We start from the raw sequence: 19,482 nt of genomic DNA on the forward strand, positions 1-19,482 counted from the left end.
CCCACCAAAATAATTTGCGTAACTTGTGCACGGCCTCAAAAAAAACTTTCAAAATCTTTCTTTATGTTTCACAGAGTAATTTTTAAATGGTTTAAAAACGAGGGCTTGATCTCCAACTGTTTTGGTGCAAATCCGTTCTCAAGTTTTCAAGGGATTTTAGAATATTCTGCGGGACTTTAAGGACTTCAATGAATTTTAAGAGATTTGAAAATATTTTAGAAGATTTTTAAATATTTGAAAAGAATTTTAGGGATTTCAAAAGATTTTGAAACATTTAAAAAGAAGTCACGAGATTTAAAAATATTTAAAAATATTTTAAAGTACCTTAAGATATTTTAAGAGATTTTAAGATATTTAAAAAAGTGTTGATGTGTTCACGGAATTTAAAAAAATTCCAAAGTATGCGTAAATAAATTTTTAGTTCCAAAGGTTAAATAAACAAAACGAAAGTTCAATTTTAAATTGGCTACGTTTGAACGCTATGAGGTCCCTTTTCAAATCAGCAGGGAAATTTATTATAAAAAATTATTTAAAATTAACAAATACATTCTTTACATAATGAATATTATCATAACATTTTGATTGGTTATCCAAATATTTGAGCGAAAAACGAATGAAGTTATAATTTATATATTAATGAAATAGTTAAATGAAAGTCGTAACCATTAATATCACTGTGAAAATAAAACAATTCAAAACTATATCAAAGAAATTTCGTAAAAGAAGTTCATTTACAAAAATGGATTTTTGAAATTGCAATTATAAAATAATCGAAAAGTTGACAAAATTAATATAGACACATTATGGATAAACCTAAATAAGTAAAATATATTTGATAGAATTTATATTTAAAGAAAAATTTGGACAACGAATTTGTGAAGAGCAGAAACACGCTAATCAGTCTTTCAACAGTTAAATTTTAATAGGTGCTCGCAATGTCATATATTTATAGTCAAATAATTAAATGCATTCAATTTGGTCATTAATCATAAAGAGCTAAAATCGAAAATTCATTATGAATACAATAATAAATTAGAATTAGTTTTTACATAATAAGCCATAGAAATCTGGAAGTCTGGAATCATCATAATTGAAATTAACACGTTTTTTGTTCTTTGTTAATGAAGAAAGATTGAATAGTTAAAAGTTTATTTAAATTTTTTTCTTAAACTAGAATTTTTGGATGTAGAAAATTAAATTAATGTCCAGTGTCAATTCTATATCTTTCAAGTGCCATAATATTATCTATACTTGAATTATGACGTTGATGTTCTTTAATTCAGTATTCTAATGGTCTAACTGTACCGGTCAGAGGTTAACCAATCGAAAAAGTAAACAATATTTCTTTTATGTTAAATTTTAAAATAAATAATGTTCCTAAGAAGGAAAAAAAACTTTTTGGACAAAAATAAAAAAAGAGGTAAGAAAACTGGGAAAGCAACCAACCAAATCCCCTTTCTTTTCTTTTTCTATTTCTTTCGTCTTTTTTATTTGTATTATTATAAAATAAAAAAACATTTATTTTTATTTACAAATTTCTCTCCGTTTACCTTCTCAAATTTACAAAAATGTTTTTTATTGTGATTTGATAATAATAAAAATAAAGAAGACGACAGAAATTTAAAAAAAGAAGGAAGGGGATTTTGGTTGGTTGCCTTTTCATTTTTCTTCCTTTTTTTTTATTTTTTTTATTTTTATTCAAAAATTATTTTTTTTAGGACAATTACTTTTTTTAAAGAATATCTTTTTTCAAATTACAATAAAAGCATTTGATGGTGGTTGTCTAAATTTGGTTGTTGGGTTCTTGGTTTTTCTTTTAGAAATTCTACACATTAACTTGATTATTGGACGTTAAATAGGATGGTAAATTTGATTCTAACCTCATTTAAATTTCTTAAATATTAAATACTCATTTAAATTTCTTAAATATTATATGCTCATTTAAATTTCTTAAATTTTAAATACTCATTTATCCTTAGGGAATGGAAATAGTTTAAAATTAGACTTTTTTGTTTTAAGAATCCTCCTAATGCTTCTTTGTTTGCTATTTGTTGCAATAATTTGATGTTCTTTGGTCTGAATTGTAAGAATTATAATTTAAAATTATCCCTTTCTTTTGTGATCATGGATGTTATGATAAAAAATTTAAATATCTACCAAACCAAATTTTTTATAGTATACATTTGTTAAAAGAGTTTCATTATCTGTTATAGAGACCCAAATATCTAAACAATTAAGAGTGGAGCTGGCTTCTTCTTTATATCTAAATTTAAGTTGTGTATTATAACCCTTAAAAATATCTAAAACTTCTGGTAGTTTTTGTTTAGGAATGGTCATGAAAATATAATCAAAATGATTTTTATGAAACGAAATATTTAAAATCAGTGAAGATAAATAGTCAATTTCAAGAAGTTCATTCCAATATCAGCTATTGCTTTTGATATTCGAGAAGCTATAGCAATTTTGTCTATTTGTTTGAAGTTTTTACTTTTTTTTATTACACTTAAAAAATGCGGATATGAGCCAAAACTCTACTCTGAATTTAATAATTATTCTCTGGGTTTTTTAGACAATCAGGTTCCATTTACTTTTGGTAAATCGTAAAAGCCTAATTGATAGGAATAGTATAAGTTAACAACATCTAACGATACAAAAATGTGATGTTTTCGCATTTTAAAGTTTTTTAGACGACTAAAAGAATCTCAGCTATCTTTTACATGCTACTCTGATTTGGCTGTTATCAATATTAAGAAACAAACTTACAATTTGGATGTAAGACTATTTATAGTAGACACTATTATTCTTAAACATCTTAAAAATGACAAAAAAAACATCACATTCTTGTGTCATTAGATGTTGCTAAATTATTTCCTACTATTGCTATCAATTTAGCTTTACCCATGTATCCAAAATAAATTGGACTTGATTACCTCAAATACCTCGAGATGAATTTTTAAATAAAATAAGTAAAGTTTTGCCGCAGATCCAATTTTTTCAAAAAAAATGGACAGAATAGATGTAGGTTCCCGATTATCAAAAGCAATAGCTGATATTGTAATGAAATCCTTTGAAATTGACTATTTAACTGCACTCAGGTTTAATATTCCGTTTTATAAAAGGCATGTTCATGATATTTTCATGATAATCCCTAAACAAAAACTACAAGAAGTTTTAGATATTTTTAACAGTTATGATTTAAATCTTAAATTTACATATCAAGAAGAAGTAACCTCCACGCTCAATTGTTTAGATATTTCGGTCTCTAGGATAAATCATAAAACTCTTTTGACAAATTGGTACCACAAAAAACTTGGCCTAATAAATATTTATATTTTATCTTACAACATCCATTGTGTCAAAAGAAAGGGATAATTTTGGATCTCAAAAATATTTAATTTTCTTCCTGAAAATTAATACCACAATATATCAATTTATTTGCAATACATTTTAATTAGCAATAGTTATCCAATTAGATAGTGGCCACTTAATAGTGGCTGCATGCTAAAAATTTTACCTTTTTAAATTTAGCTTTATCTGATCTTGAAATTTTGTTTGTTTAAAATTGGATGGATTTCCAAAATTTAGAATAGTCCAAGAGTCTAAAAGACATTTTTAAATTCAATTGAAGCTATAAACTCATGTGAAGGAAATTATATTTTTTAAAGCAATTGTAAAAAAAATCTGGACCTAAAGATACAGCTCGAACAACTGGAATCATAAATGGAACTTCAAATTTTATTTTTTGTCTAGAATTTTTTATATACTTTGGAGTATTTAATTTTAGTCCTAAACGTGTTTAACGTTTTAAACGGAACTTATGATATTTGAGATTTCCAAACATCATAAAGTGACAGAAAATTCGAAAGGTAGATTTCTGTTTAAAAAATGTAAGTTTATCAAAATTACCTTTTACGACCTTTTACGACAAATGCACTAGAAAGGTAGAATTGTAGAAAACTGACGACTTCAAACATTTTCAAAAAACCAAAAGGGAGCGGAAAGTCAATAAATATCATTTATATAGGAAACAACACTTTTAAAAAAAGAGTTAAATTTTCAAAAAAAATGTCGTTATTTTTTAACCAACTAGTTGAAGTTTTTACTAAAATAATTAAATTTTTAACAAAAACATGAATCTTTAACTAAAATAGATGTATTGTCAACGAAAAATATAATATAGTTGACATTATTTAATCCTTAACCAAATAAGAGTTAATTTATGCAAAAAGAGTTGAACTATCAACAAACAAAAAAAGCTTTTTTTATCAAAAGAGATAAAATTTAAATTGTTTGAATTAATTCATTTAAGGATCTATATTAAACCAGATTTTTAAATCTCATTCTAATGTTAAAGTTTGAAACTATAACTGTATTCTTATATTTTAATTATATTAATATTTTAATATTTTAGTTCTTATAGTTCGCAATTAAAAACACATTTTCTAAATAGAAATACATTTAATTTCAAAATTTATTGAAAATTAATAATTTGCATCAAATTATAATTAAGATATTTTCAAACTTTCAAATGTCAATTTTAAACTTTGTTCAATAAATAATATTTTGTTATATTCAAAGAAATATGAAAATTTTAGGGAAGAAACTTAAAAAATAAGTTTTTTTAAATACCATGGACTTATTAATTTCGCTATAGAAAAAAATTAAAATGTAAAAAAACTGCATCGATTCACAATTTGATGATACATTTTTATAGGGGTAATCACTATTCTCAAAAATAAGGGTGTTTATGTTGTTTCACTTTTTAATGCAAAATATATATCTATACAATCTTTCTGAGGTTAAAATTTAAAGCGTATGTTGTTATTAATTTTCCAAAAGCTATAAATTAACTTTAGGGGAAACTCACCCCTCGCAATTAATTTTTTTCAAAAATCCCGAAATGTCATGTTTAATTTTTTATTTTCATTTTCCAGATAATCTTTGCTTGAAAGATATGGTAAGATTTAATTTAGAAATATGGAAATCTATTCAGTCGTAACTTCCTAGAGTTTCTCTTGTCGGTAAGGAAATCCTTTAGTGCGAATGACACGTGGAAATGAGAATACTGGAGAATGATTAAATTTAAGCTGAGATGTTAACTCGGAGCATAGGGGCAACCAGAAACCGGAAACGGTTATCACACAAAGATGTGGCCGGATAGAAGTCCGACGAGACAAAAGGTCAGCGATATACCCAATGGAAATTTTGATTCAAAGACGAATTGTCGATTTAGGTTCTATGATAACGGAACGAGCAGAAGAGATTTTAAATTTTCATTTCGTCGGTCAGGAAAACTTAGGGAAAAATCAGGAAATTTGAAAAAAAATTGCTAGTCAGAGAATTTCTGTAAGAAGCACTTTATGTAATTGAGAATAATAATCTGGATAGCTACCAAGTCACTTTTTTCACAAATTACTTTTTTAATCACTATGGTCACTTTTTAAAATGAAAATATCACTTTATAGTCACTTTTCTTTCAATAAATTAATCCATAGGGCAACCACTATTGAATTCAGGTTTATACCCATTTCTGAATATTCCTAAATTCTTTTGCATTTTTTAAGGGTATTTTCAAACAATTCTAGTGAAATATTAAAATATTTCCATAAGTTAGAGGTCTGTTAAAGTATTTAAATTATCTTAGGGCATTTTTAACAATTTCATGAAATTTTCTGAAGGTTTCGAAAGATTTTAAAGGTATTGAAATAATTTAGAATGCTTCAAAAGACTTCAAGGTATTTTCAAAAGATTTCATTTTGAAGGTATTTCAAAGAATTTTAGAGATTTTGGGGTATTCTTATAACTTCCAAGGAATTTTTAAAAGCTTTAAAAATTACCAAGGGATTTGAAAAGGTTTAAAAGGATTTTAAATATTTAGGGCATTTTAAATGATTCTAAGGAATCTTTAAGAGATAAAAAAATGTTCAAAGAATTTCAAAACATTTGAATAATTTAGAGAAATTTAAAAGTTTTTATGGTTTTTTGAAAAATTTCTTAGAATTTCAGAAGATATGGAAAGATTTTACAGGACCAATAAAGTTTTAAGATATTATAGAAGATTCTAATGAATTTAATGAGATTTTACAGGATTTCAAGAAATTACATCAGATTTGATGTAATTTCGGGGGATTTTATATTTTAATGGATTTCAAAGTATACACGAATTAAGGGATTTTTAAGCATTTTAAGATATTTCCAAAGATTTTAAAGAATTTCAAAATGTCTACGATATTTATCAATATTCCGAGGAATCTTCAATATATTTCGATGGATGTTCAAACAAATTAAAAATATTTTAAGGGATTTGAAACATTTTTAAATATTTGAAGACATTATTAAATATCTTGAAGAATTTGTAATATTCAGGGATATTTTCAAAGATTTAAAAGAAAATATAAAACGCTTCAATAATTTGAATAGATTTTTGAAAAATTAAAAGACTTCAACTCATTTTTAAGAGTATTAAAAAATTTCAAAATATTCCAAAAGAATTTAAAGTAGTTTATAATAATTTTAAATAAATTGTCAAGAGATTTAAAAAGTTTTCAAAGTTTTCAAAAAATTCAAAAAATTAGAGTGGAGTTTTTGAAATTCCAAGAAATTTTCGAGAGCTTCAAAGAATTATATAAGATTTCAAAGAACTGGAAATATTTCAGGTTTTTTATATTTCAAGGCACTTTCAAGTGCTCTGAAAATTTTTAAGGGGTTTCAGAATATTTCAAATAATTTGAAAACTCTTTTTAATTTAATTTAGGGAGTTTTTGAACATTTCAAGAAAATTTAAAAAATTTAAAAGGATTTCAAAGAATCTAAAATATTTTATGGTGTTTTAACAGATTCCAAGGCAAATTAAACATAATGCCAGGGAATTTAATTGGTTACAATGGTTTTTATAGTTATATTTTATAAAATTTAAATGGACAAAAAAAATTTTATTTAACAAAATTGAGAGATTTTGTGATCAAAGGTTTTCAAATATTTTAAGTTATTACCAAAGATTAAACATTTTTTTCAAGATTTTGGAATATTTTAAAAGATTTAAAAATCATGTTCTAAAGATTTTAATAACTTGAAGGGTTTTCCAAAAACCTTTAAAGATTCATTTTAAAAGAATTTCAAAAGATTTCAAACGACTAGAAATATTTTAGATTATTTCTAAATATCCCAATGAAATTTCAATAAATTTCAATATTTTAATGGCATTTCCAAGGATTTAAACAAATTATAGATTATTTTTAAAGTTCCATGTCATCTTTAAGCGCTTTAAAGAATTTTAAGGAATATCAAAAAAAAATTTAAAGGTTTTCGAATTTTTAAAAATATTCCAAGGTAAATTCAGGGATATTTTATAATATATTAATTGATTTATAAGAATGTATCCACAAGAATTGAGGGATACCGTAGTATTTGAAAGATTTTAAAATATTTCAAAGCATTACTGAAGTGTTTTAAAGAATTTGATAGATATAAGAGATTTTAAATATCAAATAAAAATATTTTAATACTTTAATAATTTAAAAGGATAACAAAAATTTTAGGATATTTTTGAAATTTTTAAAAGTATTACAAAATTTTAAGATTTTTCAACAAATTTTTAAGGATTTAAAGTATCTTAGAATATTTGAATAATAATTTTAAGTATTTTCAAAAATTACAAGTAATTTTCAAGAGCGTTAAAATATGTGAAAAATAATCAGGAATGCCACACCTTAAATTTTGTTCAAATAACTTTTCGAAGATAAAGTAATTATAATCACTTTTTTTAATGAACAGATGACTTTAGTCACTTTTCTATCAATAAATTAACCCATAGATTAACCACTATTAATTTCAGATCTAGACCTAATTCTGAATTTAGGTTCTTGAATTCTGTTCAAATAATTTGGAGTATTTTAAAAGAATCCAAGACATAAAAATAATTTAAGGGTATTCCAAAGGATTTTATCCGTTTAAGGAAACTCTTAAAACTTCTAGAGATTTATTGAGAGCTTTAAAAAGTTTCAAAAAATGAAAAAAGATTTCCAATTTTATTTAGATATTTTAGGGCACTTTAAAAGAGTTCAAGGTATTTTCAAGAGATTTGGAAATTTTCAAGCATTTTTTCAATATTTAAAGGTTTTTAGGTGATGAAAAGAATTTTCATGGGGGTTTAAAGAATTTCTGTAAATATGAAATTATTTTATAGGATTTTACAGATTTAGATTTTTTTCTATAGAATTTTCAAAATCTTAACAAAGTTTCAAGAGTTTCCAAAGGATTTTTTAAGTTTGAGGGAACTGTCGAAACTTTCGAGAAAATTTTTAGAAGCTTTTAAAAATTTCAAGGAATGTCAACAGATTTCAATGTTTTTAAAAAATATTGTAGGTCTTTTTGAGATAAAGAATTTCCTAGCATGTTAGAAGATATGAAATGATTTTATAAGGTCTATAAAGTTTTAAAACTTTTTACAAAGTCCCCAAGGAGTTTTAAAAGATTTCCGAGGATTAATGATTTTAAGGAATTGAAAAAAATGTAATTTCAGGAAGATTTTATAATATTTTAATAGATTCAAAATAATTTATTCACAAGAATTGACGAATTTCGCAGAATTTCAAAAATTTCAAAATATTTCAAGGTATTAACGAAATTTTTAAAGAATTTTACAGATTTGAGAATATTTTAAAAGATTTCAAAATAAATTTTTCATGCCCTCAATAATTTAAAACTTTCAAGAACTTAAAAAAGTTTTAAATAATTTTTAATATTTCACGGTATTTTTGTAGATCTTGAAGAATTTATGCGATTTCCCAAAATTTGAATAGGAGTTCAAAGTATCTTAAATATTTAAGAGCATTTAAAAAAATTCCCAGTCACTTTGAAGAGTTTTAATACGTTTAAAACGGGTTTTAAATAGTTTAAAGGATTTTAAATACTTGGTCAAATCTCGAAATATTTCAAGAAATTATTGATTAATTTTAATAAGCTAATGAAATTTTTAAAGCTTCCGCGGTATTCCAATAAATTTTCCAGTATTTCAGGAGATATCAACAGATTTCATGCGTCGTTGACTTTCCGACGGGATATAGAAGAAAATTGAAATGAATATTGATTTGAGAGCGAAATTTATTACTATGATTTTTAATATTATTGTAAAATATACAAAAAATCATCATTACTTCAATAGAAAAATTATTTTAATCATACAAAATAATATAGAAAATTTTGCATTTGTCTATTTATTTAAAGAATAATTTTTGTTTTTGTTGGAAATTACGACAATTTTCTTGTTTCGAAAAGACTTCGTAGATGTAAAAAAAATTATGTATATAAATATTCATTTTTATAGCAGCAGTATCCAATTTTAAATTCCAAACTACAAATTTAAAGAGAACAATTACTAAAAAACACCAACAACATTTTTTATATTTTAAGAATTTTTTAAATCTTTTTAAAATTTGCCCCACAAGTTTTTTTATCTTGTCTCGCTGCATTTATATATTAGAATAAAACTGTACGAAAATTATTTGAGCCAATCATAATACGTAATATTTCTTATCACAATTAGAGGATTTTTAAATCCTTGAAGTCAAAATTAATTCAATCGTGAAAAAGTACTTTTTCCCATATTTTTAAACATTTTTATCTGTTCTGCATACATAAAAGATAGAAAATTTTTCTCGTTTCTTCATAGGCGCATGTAAAAAAAGTGATTTCAAATTTTTCGCAAACGCTACCCCCTAAATTTTGTTCTTTTGTTAAAAAAGTACTGTCATACATTTTTTTTATTTAAAAAAATTGTTTCGAGTTTTCGCTAAGCCCTTTTATCTCTGAAAATTAATTTTCATAAGTAAATTTTTTTGAATAACAATTTAAGGCTAAAGAATTCTTTCATCCCTCAAAATTGTTTTCTATTTATTAAGGAAAGAGTAATTTATTTTATGAAACAAAAGAATTTGAAAATATTATTGGGCCCAGAATACCATAATTTGCAATCGGATTATAATTTATGATCTAAAGTGGCCCCTCAACATTTTTGTTTTAAATAATAAGCATAGCATTTCTTTTACAATATAAAGAGAGTACTTTAAAATGTATTTTTACCTATAACTTTATAACAAATCTTAATTTAAAAATATTTTTTGGTCATTAAAAAGAATACAATTTCATAAGAAAAGAATTTTTAGTCTTAAACTTGATTTCCTTTTTAATTTGAAAAGTAAGAATTTTCGTTTTAGGATTTAAAAAGGCCTAGAGGAACATGTGAACAATTTTTTTTAAATAAAAGAATTTGTTCACCAAGATTTAAGATTTTAGATTTTTTTCTCACTATGTATAACTTTTCCGCCTAGGTCGATCTAGACAAAAAATCGCAAATTTAATTTAATCTGCTTTATTTATGTCTTTTTGTTTTCTGAAGTGCAAGAAAAAAAACTTTTTTTTTAATTGATTCTATTGACCAATAAGGGAAACCTTTGAAAACTAATCGTTAACTACTTCATAGTTTTTTTAACTCGAAACTCCACATTTAAAAATGATTTGTTTCCCTTTTCGATCCTTCTTATAGACTTTCCGATACGCAAATGAATCCAAGAAAGAAATTAACATAAAAACTTCACTGGTGCCAACCCTGAAAGAGTCTCTCCTTTTTTAAAAACTTCCTTTTTTACCTTCTATAATTAAATAACTCATTTTGACACGCTAAATGGTTCTTGAGGACGATATGGGCCGAAGAAGAAGTATATAGTAAAGGAGACTCACACAAGTGGTTGCGCAGACCGTCAGCCGACGGCCGCTTTCCGATTTTGGACGGCCGGATCTGCTAGTCGATCTGCCTTCCTAACTGACGACGAGAGTCGGTCCGTGGAAAAGCCGTGGCCGATTGACGAGGACGACGAGGGTGCATCTCACCCTTGTTTCCGGCTCGGGGCCGTCACTGCCCGCCGCTGTCTGCGTCCGCTGAGCTTCTTCGGCTTCCTCTTCCGATCCTCGTGGATCCAGAACACTTCCTCCAATGGCGCTTGCGCTTCAATGAGAACATCCCTCTCCCTTAACCCCGATTTCATCCCCCTCGTTCGTCTTTCATTTCCAGCAATCCCCCCATCCAAGAGATTCGTCATCCCTTACGCAATATTACCATTATTAAAGACGTGTTACCGCTTCTTCTGTTCTTATTCTTCTGCTTCCTCTTCTTCTAATCCTTATTTTCCCCTCTTTCATCTTCCATCTTCCTTTTATTCTTTGTTCCTTTTCTTACTTCCTGCATTTCTTCTTCCTCTTCCTCTTCCCAGCTCCTTGTCCTAAATTATCTTCATACATGTAGTTCCTCTTTGTAGTTCCTCCTTCTAATATCTATTTTAAGTTCATCTATCTATTTTCTCTTCCTTTTCCTTTTTTTCTTCCTAGTTTCTAGTTCCCCTTTTTTTCCTACTTTCTCTTCCCATTCCCATTGCTAGTTCCGTTTTCTAGTTCCTTTTTCCCTCCGGTTACTTTACCTCCTTCTAGTTCACAGTTCCTCTTTCTCTTTCTAGATCCTCGCTCCTCCTTCTGTCCCTAGTTTCTATTTTCTCTTATCTTACTAGTTCCTAGTTCATAGTTCCTTTTTCTGTTCCTAATTCCTCTTCCTCTACGTAGTTCCTAGTTCCATTGCCTCCTTCTAGTTTATATTTCCTCTTTCTTTCCCTAATTTCTAGTCCCTCTTTCTCTTCCTAGTTTCTAGTTCCTCTTCATATTCCTAGATCCCAGCTACCATTTCTCTTCCTAGTTCCTCGTCCTCGTTCCTCTTCCAAATTTCTCTTCCTAGTTTCTCTGCCTACTTTCTCTTGCCAGTTTCTCTTCCTCGTTCCACTTTCTAGTTCCTCTTTCCAGTTCCTCTAAATAGTTCCTCTAATTTCAATTCCTCTTCTTTTCCTCTTCCTAATTCCTCTTCCTAGTGTATCTTACTGATTATTATCATTCAACTTCATCTTTGTTTTCCCAGTACCTAGTTACAAAACATCTACTAGTTTAGAGTCATTCTTTCCCTTCGTAGGTTTGAGCTCCTCTTCCTCTTCCTAGCTCCTCTTTCTACATTCTCTTACATGTTTCTCTTCCTAGTTACACTTTCTGGTTCCTCTTTTCAGTTCCTCTAACTACTACCTCTTACTAATTCCTATTCATCTTCATCTTCCTCTTTCTAGTTCTTCTTCCTAGTTCATCTTTGTAGTTCCTCTTCCATGTTCAGTTTCCAAGTTCTTCTTCCTAGCGCCTCTAACAAGTTCAACTTACTAATTATTATGATTCATCTTCATCTTTGTCTTCCCAGTTCCTAGTTCCTTTTAATATTCTAGTTTTTAGTTCTTCTTTTTCTTTGTAGTTTTTAGTTCCTCTTGCTTTTCCTAGCTCCTCTTAAAAATTCCTATTCATCTTCATATTCACCTTCAGCTTCTTATTGTCTCTCCCTAGTTCTTCATCTTAACTCCTCTTCCAAGTTCCTCTTCCTAGTTCCTCTATCTAATTCCTCTTACTAATTCCCATTCAACTTCCTCTTTGTACATCCTCTCCCTAGTTCCTTGTCCTATTTACTTTTCCTAGTTCCTCTTCCTAGTACTTCTTTCTATTTTTTCGTACTAATTTCACTTCATATTGCGTCTTACTAGTTCCTCTTCTTATTTCCGTTCCAAGTTCCTCTTTCTATGTTACTTTATCTAGTTTCTCCTACAGATTCCCATTCATCTTTATCTTCATCTTCTACTTCTCAGTTTTTCTCCTTAGCTCATTTTTCTGTTCCTCTCCGAAGTCCCTTTTCTTAGTTTCGCTTACTAATTCCCATTCATCTTCCTCTTCCTTGTTACTCTTCCTAGTTCATATTTCTAGTTTCTCTTCCCAGTTCCGTTTCCAAGTTCTTCTTCCTAGTGCCTCTAACTAGTTCATCTTACTAATTATTATTATTCATCTTCATCTTTGTCTTCCGAATTCCTAGTTCCTTTCCATCTTCTAGTTTCTAGTTCTTCTTTCTCTCCGTAGTTTTTAGCTCCTCTTCCTCTTCTTAGTTCCTATGTGTTGTTTCTTTAACTAATTCCCATTCATCTTTATCTTCCTGTTCCCAGTTTGTCTACCTATTTACTCGTTCTTGTTCCCTTTTCATTTCCTCTTCCTAGTTCCTCTATCTAGTTCCTCTTACAAACTCCTATTCATCTTCATATCCATCTTCAACTTCCTAGTTTCTCGACCTAGTTCTTCTTCCAAATTCTTGTGCCTAGTTGCTCTATCTAGTTTCTCTTACTAATTCCCATTTAACTTCCTCTTCCTACTTCCTCTTCCGACTTCCTTGTCCTATTTACTTTTCCTAGTTCCTCTTCCTATTTATTCTTTCTAGCTTCTCTCACTAATTCTACTTCTTATTTCCTCTTCATAGTTTATCTTACTAGTTCCTCTTTTATGATGTTTGTGCTTGTCAGTTTGAAAATTTCACTATTTGGTTAAAAAAATCATATTCCTTGGTTAAAAATTAAGTTTTATAGTCAAAAGCCATCTCTTCTGGTTTGAAAGTCAACTTTTTCTAAAAAATTTGATTTTTTAGCGCGAAAACTCATCCCTTTAATTGAAAATTGGTCACATTTTGTAAAAAATTAATCTTTTTTGGGTTGGTTAATTCATTACGGTACCTATACCTACATTTTTTTTTTGAGAACCCATGTTTTGAGAAAATTTCGTGCTGCGAAGTCTGTCCTGCACTTCCTTTTCTTCCTCCTCCTGCTCCTCCTGCTCCTCCTCTTCTTCCTATTCCTCCTCCTCTTCCTTTGCTCCACCACCTCCTCGTCCATCTCCTTTTCATCCTGCTCCACCTCCTGCTCTTGCTCATATTCTTTTTTCTTCCCCTCCTTTCTCGCCACCATTACTTTTTCCTCTTTCTCGTCCTCTTCTCTCACATTTCTTGTTTTTTATATTCATATATTTCTACCGTAAAGTCTCTCGCCCCCTGGTAAGTTCCAACTTCTTAATCTTTTTTTTTAAATGTCGAGGAATAATGAAAACGCTTCATCGCCTCCATTGTCAAGCGGTAAAGCTCTTGCAGTGATCACCGCAAGAGAGTCTGAGTAACGCGAGAATCTCACTTGGTCACTTCTTTGGTTTACCCGCTCTGAATCGCGAAAGAAGAAGTTAAAGGAACGATTATCCGCATTATTACCTTAATTCCACTTTTTTACTTGGAAATGATTGTAGCTATTTTAGAATTTATCGATCTTATAATGCGATTAATTAATACGCTTTTGGAAGAACGAGCAGTTAATTGAAAAAGTATAGTGAAAATATAACAATTTTCTTTATTCCAAATTTTTTTTCTTTAACTTTTATGCAGGTGTAGGTGGCGTAAAACTGGATAGGCGTGGTAGATTTTTACGTTTTCTATTCTTCTCACATTCAATAAAGAATAGAAATTTCCAGTCAGTGACTAATAGTTCTGAAGTTTTTTCATAGATAATTTTTAATATTCATATCAAAAAATGTAATGCATTTATTTATTAATTATTAATGTATAGAGCACTTTTCTTTCTTGAAACAAATCTTTTTTCAAATTTTATTGCCAAAAAATGGTACCTTGCTATGGCGATAAACTAATTAGGTGATATAAAAAATCAGCACGGTCGACTCAATTTATTATTAACTGTTTAAATAATTCTTTATTGCTTATATGTAACTTTTGACAAAAAGAAGGCAGAAAAAACTAGTTTTTTTCACATTTTTAAACAAACTTTGTAGAATTCTTGTTCGCCTAGTATTTTTAGTACTTAACCATAATTATTTAAATAATTTTCATCAATATGACGTAACTTTTGACTTTATCAATGCAGAAAGGTGTAGTTTTTTAAACATTATCAACACATTTGATTAGCTTTTTCTTTGTCGACACTTCTCATTATTTATACCCATAATTTTTTTAAACATTTTTCTTTCGTTTAAATTTCTTTTTCGATAAAATTGACCAAATTTCCAATTTTGAACAAATAAAAATTGTTTTCAAAATTATGGATAATTTATGAAAAGTACTCAGAGAAGACACAAATTTGAAATTTTCCATATATATTGTTGAGAATGAACATCTAAATAAATGTAAATTATTTTAAAAAATTATAAATATCTATTACAAAAACCAGACGTACTAGAATTCTGCCTAGTTTTATTAATTATTATTAGTTTTATTCTTTTAAATTCACCTTGAATTCTTATAAAGTCCTTTCAATATTCTAATTTTTTTGAATTTTTGAATCAATGTGTACATCTCTTTCTGAATTCCCTTGAATTCTTATGAATTCTAATGAAGTCCTTCAAAGTCTTTCTTATGCATTTGAATTGATTGAATTCTTTGGATTTTATTAAAGTTTTTTGAATTGCCCAAATAACTCTGAAGCCTTAGGAATATAGTGAGCTCTTTATATTCTCTTGAATTATTTAATATTTTTTATTCTCTTACCTTTTTTTCATTCTCTTAAATTCTTAAGTTCAGGTGCAATTTTTCCGAATTCTTCAGCATTCTTTTCAATTTTTCCGAATTTACTTGAATCCTTTTCTATTCTTTTTAAATCTCTCGAATTGTTGTGAATTCCTTTAATTCTTCTGAATTATTTAAAATATCGCTGCATTCTTTTTAATTAAACTTCAATTCCTTTAAATTCTTTGCAATTCTCTAAATTTTTTAAATTCTTGTATTGATTGTATTCTCTGGAGTTTATTAAATTCTTTCGATTTGATTAAATTTTTATGAATTCTTTTAATTTTTACAATTCTCCTGAATTTGTTAAATTCTCTTGAATTCTTCAGTTATTATTATTATTATTTTTTTCTTATTATTACATTGTTTCCAAAATCTTTAGAATTCTTTTCAATTCTCTTGAATTTACTTCAATCCTTTTCTATTCTTTTTAAATGTCTTGAATTAGTGTAAATTCCTTTAATCCTTATGAATTAATTTAACAATTTGTTCATTCTTTTGAATTCATCTTGATTTTCTTTACATTCTTCTCAATTTTCTAAATTTGTTGAATTCTTGAATTCAGGTTTTCATTTATATCTGAATTTTTCCCGAATTTACCTTAATTTCGTTGTATTCCTTTAAAATCTTTTGCATTCGTTTTAATTAATTGAATTCTTTGGATTTGATTTTAATTCTTTTGAATTCGTTAAATTACTATGTAGTCTCAGGATTCAACTGAACTTTCTATAGTCTCTTGAATTCTTTTAATTTTTTTAAATTCTTTTGATTTTAAACAATTCTCTCGAATTCTTAAGTTGAGATGTACGTTTTTCCCTAATTCTCTTATATTCTTTAGAATTTACTTGCATCATTTTCTATTCTTTCCAAATCTCTCGAATTCAAATAAATGTCCTTATCTTTACGAATTAACTTAAAAATTAGTTTGTTATTATTAATTCACCTTGAGCTCCTTTAAATTCTTTTCGATTCTCTAATTTTTTTAATTCTTTAATTCATGTGTACACCTGATCCTGACTTCTTTCGAATTCACATTAACTATGAAGTCTTATTAAGTCTGTTGAACTCTTTATATTCTCTTGAATTTTCATTGGATTTTTTAAATTCTCCTTAACTTATTCAATTTTCTTGAATTCTTAAGTTGAGATGTTCACTGTTTTCTGAAATCTTCTGAATTTTTGTTATATTTAAAAAACAATACTGCTTTAAACTACTGTATTTTCGAAATACAAAAATTAAATTCCAAATATTCAATAAGTAAGAGAAAAATAATATGTTACATCAAAAGGAGGGTTAGACATGTCGTCCTTGCGAACATTGAGCTCCATGTGGGGGGGTCTGACCCTACCAGTGATGTACGATATTTTATTAGAAATCAGTGTTTTATGAGATTGTAGGGTCGTAAAAAAGTGACATTTACAATGCTTTCAAAAATATAATTATTTATTTAATTAATATTCTATATCCGATCATAAATATTAAATCGTATCTTAATACGAAATTAGAAAAAAAATTTTACAAAATCGAAGAATCAACATATTCTGTATAAATTCGGTATAGATACACTCTTCAACCGAATATTCAATAAAGCCTCTTAAAATCCTCTGAAATCTTTTAATATTACGTTCTTAATTTTTAATTCGATTTAAAGATTCGTAGAAAAGAGGCTTAGAATCTGAATTTAATGGCCAATGAATGGAAACTACAAAATAAAGCGATTTAACTTCGTTCCCGAGGGAAAGGGAGGATAAATTTAACAAGACTCCTGAGTGAAGAAAATTAAACTCGTATTGCCTTCAAGTAAAGGCGAGATTTGTAATACAATAATAATTAATCAAGGAACTGTTCCTAATCCATTCCATTGTCAACCGAATAAGAGATTTTTAACCATTAACAAGCATACAAATTAAACAGTCTTTGATACACCTTAAAATTAAATGACCAAAATAATATTAATAATAAAAATTAAACATTTATTTCTTTTTAAAATACTAGAAAATTGTGCGCGCTATGTGCGTACAAAGGATTTTTTATTTAGAAAAAAATTCAGTTTACTTCTTACATCGAGAAAATTCAATTTAATTAAATATGAATGAATGTTTATCAACTTACTTACAATTCTTTAAAACTGGCAGATTATTCTTTTCATTTGCAAAATATAAATCTCCACATGTGTAATAATCTGACAACTTATTTTAATTTCTTTTAATTTGGAAAACATCAAAAAGACATTTTCAAGGTATTTTCGGATTAACTATTTTTGGTAGAAGTTTCATCTTCTTAGTTTTAAATTGATTTATTTTGTAGAAAATTTGTCTTTTGGAATTTAAAATTCAACATGTGGGTATAAGATTGAACTATTTGTTTGAAAATTTATATATATTTTTTTTTGTTAAAAAATCATTTCTTTGGTTGAAAATTTAACTATTTTGTTTAAAATTCATTTTTTTCTAATAAAAAATTAATTTTTTAACGGACTATTCAGCTAAACCATTTTTTTAATCTGTCTTCTCCGTTAGAAATCCAACCTTTTTGGTTAAAAATTCATTTCTTTGGTTGGAAAATGAACTGTTGTGTTTATAATTCTTCTTTTAAACGAAAATTAATTTTTTTGAAAATTTATCTTTTTTAGTTAAAAATTTTACTTTTTGGTCAAAAATTCGTTTTTTGATAGAAATTTAATCTTCTAAATTTAAAATTGAACTGTTTTTTAAAAAAATCGTCTTTTTGAATTGAAAATTCAACAAATGGGTATAAGATTTAATTATTTGGTTGCAAATTCATATTTTTTGTTAGAATTTTGACTACTTTGTTAGAAACTAAACTATTCAAGTTAATGTGCAGAATTACATATTTGAGATAATTAAATTTTTTGTAGAACAATCACATGTATATTCGGATTAAAAATTCAACTATTTTGTAGATAAATAGACTTCTTGACTTCAAAATTCAACAATGTATATATTTTTTTAATTTTTAGTCTTTTCTGGTAGAACATTAATCTTCTTAGTGATAAGGTTGAAAGTTGACAACTTTGTCAAAATTTTATTTGTTATAATTCACCTTTGTGGTTAAAACTTTGGATTTTTTGTTAAAAATTGATGTGTTTTGCCAGAAATTAATTTTGTATTTGAAAATTTAGCTATTTAATTTTTGTTTGAAATTTTATCCTTCGAAGGTTGAAAAATTAACCGTTTGTGAGAAGATTAATGTATTTTGTAAAAAAAAACTCATCTCTTCGGTCGAGGATTCAACTATTTGGTAAAAATTCGTGTCCTCTGTTTTTAATTCAACTTGTTAAAAGTCAATTTTTTTGTTGAAATTTAATCTTTTAACAGAAAGTGTGAAGATTCCATTTTTTTTTTGAATATCTAGTAAATCTATGAGATATTGTAAGTTTTGAAATTATTCACAAATAATTTTAACCTTGCGAACATTAAAATCTTTTTTTTTTTAATGTAGATTTTTAAAGATTTTGTACTAAAACTTTGGAATTTTAAGGATTTTGAAAATTTTTGAGAAAATAAATAAAATTTTGCTTATAATTCCTGGGTATGTTTCAACTTTTTTTATGAATTTTAGTAAAATATTTAAAAAGACTTAAAAACATTTCAAACGTTTGCCAATATTATGCAGAATTTTATATAAATTTCAGAAAGTTTTATTTTAAAAGATATATAGAAGGTTTAGAAGTTTTGAAAAGATAAAAAGAAATTTATAATTTAATAGGACTTTACAAAACTTAAAACAAAATGTAAGTTTTTTAAGATTTCGATAAAATTTTTGAAGGTTTTCACGAATTTTGAAAAGTTTTATTATTTAAAAACTTATATGGAAGGTTCACTACAAATTTTAATAGAGATTTTCAAAAATGTCGAAAAAAATTTTTTTTATAATTCAAATATTTGTCAAAGTTTTAAAGAGATTAAAAATACGAGGGTAGTTCAATAAGTCCTTAGAATGAAGTGTAAAAACAATTTTTTTGGGGTAAATTTTTTTTTATTTTTCAACATAATCTCCTTGGAGCTCTATAC

At 26.9% G+C, this 19,482-nt stretch overlaps 1 protein-coding gene across 1 annotated transcript in view; it reads right to left on the bottom strand.

Annotated features, from left to right (window-relative positions):
• LOC117171418 (synaptic vesicular amine transporter) overlaps positions 1-10,923 on the bottom strand; it is a 111,811-nt gene extending 100,888 nt beyond the window's left edge. Inside the window, exon 1 of the mRNA XM_033358721.1 lies at positions 10,738-10,923. The gene's annotated coding sequence lies outside the window, so the exon portion shown is untranslated. The remainder of the gene's footprint in view (positions 1-10,737) is intronic.
• Between the last annotated feature and the right edge of the window lie 8,559 nt (positions 10,924-19,482).

Source organism: Belonocnema kinseyi, chromosome 4 (assembly GCF_010883055.1).
Source record: "Belonocnema kinseyi isolate 2016_QV_RU_SX_M_011 chromosome 4, B_treatae_v1, whole genome shotgun sequence".
Lineage (NCBI taxonomy): Eukaryota > Metazoa > Arthropoda > Insecta > Hymenoptera > Cynipidae > Belonocnema > Belonocnema kinseyi.